This window comes from Tarenaya hassleriana, unplaced genomic scaffold (genome assembly GCF_000463585.1).
Source record: "Tarenaya hassleriana unplaced genomic scaffold, ASM46358v1 Cleome268, whole genome shotgun sequence".
Classification (NCBI taxonomy): domain Eukaryota; kingdom Viridiplantae; phylum Streptophyta; class Magnoliopsida; order Brassicales; family Cleomaceae; genus Tarenaya; species Tarenaya hassleriana.
The window spans coordinates 89,204-93,846 of record NW_010965929.1 but is presented as its reverse complement, the minus strand read 5'-3'; the positions used below and the strand labels follow the sequence as shown (position 1 = coordinate 93,846).

At 43.2% G+C, this 4,643-nt stretch overlaps 1 pseudogene; it reads right to left on the bottom strand.

Annotated features, from left to right (window-relative positions):
- LOC109116827 overlaps window positions 1–4,018 on the bottom strand; it is a 19,272-nt pseudogene extending 15,254 nt beyond the window's left edge.
- Between the last annotated feature and the right edge of the window lie 625 nt (window positions 4,019–4,643).

Below are 4,643 nucleotides of genomic sequence, written 5' to 3'. Positions count from 1 at the left end.
GAATGAGAGAGATCCGAGGGCTGTATAGGTATGGGACTATACAGTGTAAGATAACATAAAAAGAATTAGTTGGGCTACTCATAGCAACAAGGTGCACCTACCTTTTTGGTTAACTATCCCGAGAGAACTCCAAAGTTAAGCGTGTTGGCTCTGGAGCAATCTCAGGATGGGTGACCTACTGGAAAGCGTCTCGGTATGCATGCGAGTGAGGACAAAACACGCTAAAAGGTCTCAGGTTGCTGTGTGAGGGCAGTTTCGATAATTCGTAGCGGCCTGGGGTCGTTACAGATGGTATCAGAGCCGGTACTCTCCCAGTACGGTGTGGTTCGAGGACGAACCAGGCGGAAGCTGGTGGGCCTGTGACAACCCAGAGTACTGTAGGAGGGCGGGGAGTGATCGCCGGTGCAGAGGCACGGACAAGGGGCGGCTCCTGACGAACTTCTGGGTAGGGGGTACAGGGATGAATCGAACACACCGGAATGAGAGAGATCCGAGGGATGTATAGGTATGGGACTGTACAGTCTAAGATAACATAAAAAGAATTAGTTGGGCTACTCATAGCAACAAGGTGCACCTACCTTTTTGGTTGACTATCCCGAGAGAACTCCAAAGTTAAGCGTGCTGGCTCTGGAGCAATCTCAGGATGGGTGACCTACTGGGAAGTGTCTCGGTATGCGTGTGAGTGAGGATAAAACACGCTAAAAGGTCTCAGGTTGCTGTGTGAGGGCAGTTTCGACAATTCGTAGCGGCCTCGGGTCGTTACATGCCATGCAGTCGAACTACTTCTCGAAAGAACAAAGAAGCAATATTGTATGCATCATCAGTTTTGTGACATGGAATGAAGTGCGCCATTTTTGAAAATCTACCCACAACCACAAAAATCGAATCTCTACCAGTCTTTGTCCTAGGTAAACCAAGAACAAAATCCATGGATATATCGGTCCAAGGCTCACTAGGAATGGGCAAAGGAGTATATATACCATGCGGTTGAAGACGAGACTTAGCCTTTTTGCATATAATGCATCCACCACAGATCTTTTCTACATCCCGTTTCGTGTGAGGCAAAAAGAAATGCTCCTACAAAATTGACAGTGTCTTGGTGATCCCGAAATGTCCCATTAATCCACCACCGTGAGCTTCCCTAACAAGCAATTCTCTCATGGAATGGTTAGGCACACAAAGTTTATTTTCACGAAACAAATAATCTTCATGCCAAAAGAACTTTCTACTAGCAGACATCGCACATGATTCATACACATCTCTAAAGTCATGATCATTAGCATAAAGCTCTTTGATGTGTCCAAACCCTAACATCTTAGCATCAAGAGTAGAAATCAGAACGTACCTCCTTGACAATGCATCGACAACGACATTTTTCTTACCTTGCTTATACCGAATGACATATGGAATTAATATCTCAATGAACTCCACCCACTTTGCATGTAACTTGTGTTGCCCTTTCAGATGTTTCAAAGATTCATGATCAGTGTGAACTACGAATTCCTTCGGCCACAAGTAATGTTGCCATGTTTGCAAAGCGCGAACCAATGCGTAAAGCTCCTTGTCATAAGTTGGGTAGTTCAACATTGCTCCACTTAGTTTCTCGCTGAAGTACGCAATTCGTCGTCCTTCCTGCATGAGAACAACTCCTATTCCAACCCCTGAGGCATCACACTCAATTTCAAACATTTTAGAAAAGTTTGGTAAAGCCAATAAGGGAGAGTTGGTTAGTCTGTCCTTTAACAACTCGAATGCGCATTGTTGATCGTTTCCCCATTGAAATCCAACGTTCTTCTTGATTATTTCAGTAAATGGGGCTGCGATTGTGTTAAAGTCCTTCACAAACCTCATGTAGAAGCTAGCTAAGCCATGAAAGCTTCGAACTTCTCCAACACCTTTACGACTCGGCCAATCTCGGATTGCTTGCACTTTTTCTTCATCAACCTGAATTCCGTGTGTACTCACCACAAAACCTAGAAACACAAGCTTATCCTTGCAAAAAGCACACTTTTCCAGGTTAGCAAATAACTTCTCTTGTCTCAAGACATCCAAAACGAGTTTCAAATGACCAACATGTTCATCCAAACTTTTGCTATAGATAAGAATATCATCAAAATACACAACTACAAACTTGCCGATGTAAGATCTCAAAACATGATTGATCAATCGCATGAATGTGCTGGGTGCATTAGTCAAACCAAAAGGCATTACTAACCATTCATACCAACCATGCTTAGTCTTAAAGGCAGTTTTCCATTCATCCCTCTCACGCATTCTGATTTGGTGGTATCCACTCCTGAGATCAATCTTAGAGAATACACAAGAACCATGCAATTCATCAAGCATATCATCTAAACACGGAATAGGGTGACGATACTTTACCGTTATGTTATTGATTGCTCGACAATCAACGCACATCCTCCAAGTACCATCTTTCTTCGGCACAAGTAAAACTGGAATGGCGCATGGACTCATACTTTCCCTCACATATCCTTTGTCTAGCAGTCATTGACTTGCCTTTGAAGTTCCTTCGTTTCCTCAGGGTTACTTTTATAGGTCGGTTTGTTTGGAATGCTTGCACCCGGAACAAAGTCAATCTGATGCTCAATGCCACGAATCGGCGGCAATTCTCGCGGAATGTCTTTGGGAAAAACATCCTTGTACTCCTGTAAAACAGCTTTAAAAATACTTGGCAAAGATGAAGTAAGATCATTAAGGTTAGAAAATGCCACCTTGTACAGAAGTACAACGATTGGCTGTTTTGAAAACAAAGCTTTTTTAACCTCACAAGCTCTCATGAAGAAATTCTTTTGTTACCTCTCGGGTTTGCTCTCAAAGGTCTGTTTCTGGGTTTTTCTCAAGAACTCTCCATTTTTGTGATCTACCTCATGGTCACTCAAGACGTTGCTGCCATGCTCATGTGCTTTCTCCTGCTTGATATGATCTGCATAAATTTCCTTCGGAGTTAAAGGAACAAGTCTGATTTTGCTTCCTTTAAATTCGAACGAGTATTTGTTGCTGTAGCCATCATGTTGCGCACGTCTATCAAACTGCCATGGCCTGCCCAACAACAAATGGCTAGCCTGCATCGGAACTACATCACATAGGATTTCATCATCATACTTTCCAATGCGAAACGGAATTCTCACTTGCTTGGAGACTTTCACCTCTCCACTATCATTCAACCATTGCAACCTATAGGGTTTAGGATGCTTGGTTGGTTGCAGGTTCAACTTCTCCACCATTGTAGCACTAGCAACATTCATACAGCTTCCCCCATCAATAATCACACTACATATCTTGTTTTGAATAAGGCATCTAGTATAGAAAATGTTCTCCCGCTGCACTACCTCTTCTTCCTTTACTCTGAGATTCAGAATTGTCCTTATAACCAATGCTTCTCCTTTGGCAGGTAATTGCTCCTCAAAAACATCCTCCAATGATGGCATAGATTCGGCGTCACTTTCTCCCTCTGTTTCTATCTCACCATCATCACGCAGCACCGTAACTCTCCGGTTGGGACAATCATTAGCAAAGTGACCCCTGCTCAGGTACTTAAAGCATTTAACATCTCGATTGCGTGCAATAGAAGTCTCAGGTTTACCTCGATTCCCTTGGTTGGATGTGGCTGGCTTTGTTTCTTGTTTCGATCCAGAAACATACTTCTCCTCCTTAACAAAGCCCGGTTTCATACTGGATGAACCCTTGTGATAAGTCGGATGTGAATTTGCCCTTCTTTTGAGCTGCCGCTCGCATTTGATAGCCAAATCAACAGTTCCTCGACTTCGACAGAAGGTTGCAATTCCAGTCTATCTTGAATCTATTGATTCAAACCACCAAGGAATCTTTGCAAGGTAGCTTCCCTATCCTCCTCAATATTTGCTCGAATCATGAGTATCTCCATCTCTTTGAAATACTCCTCCACACTTCGATTTCCCTGCACCAATTTTCGTAATCTTTGGTGTATATCACGATGGAAATGATTAGGAACAAATCTTCTTTTCATGACAGCTTTCATTTCATCCCATGTAACAATAGGATATTCTCCATTCCTCCTCCTTGTGGTTACTAGTTGGTCCCACCAAACAAGAGCGTAATCACTGAATTTTGCGGCTGCCATTTTTTACCTTCTTCAACTCCGAATAACGGTGACATTCAAACACCATCTCTGTCTTCCTCTCCCATTCGAGGTACACTTCAGGATTGTTTCTCCCTTGAAACGATGGAATCTTCATTTTGATGCTTGCCAAGTCATCATCAATATGATTTCTGGCTCGTTGTACACGTCTATGCCTTTGGGGTTGCTCAACTACTTCCTCCCCATCCGACAATGCTTCTTCTCCATCACTAGGGGCAATTGAAGGCGCTCGAGCTCTTTGTCCTGCATTCTTTCGTGGCAGGTTATGTGCAGCATGCGCCTCATTTTCCATCTGGTCTATTCTTTGATGGATACCCTCCAACTCAGCTCGCATGATTCTCCGTAGCTCACCCATCAATGCTTGCATTTGAAGTGGGTTTGTTTCTCCATGTTGCTGATTGTCTAGATTGCGATTTTGTTCATCCGCCATGTTTCTGCAAAAGGGGGTAAGAAGAAATAAAAGAAGAAAGAACAAAGAAAAGGAAGATGTCCTCACCACACTCAA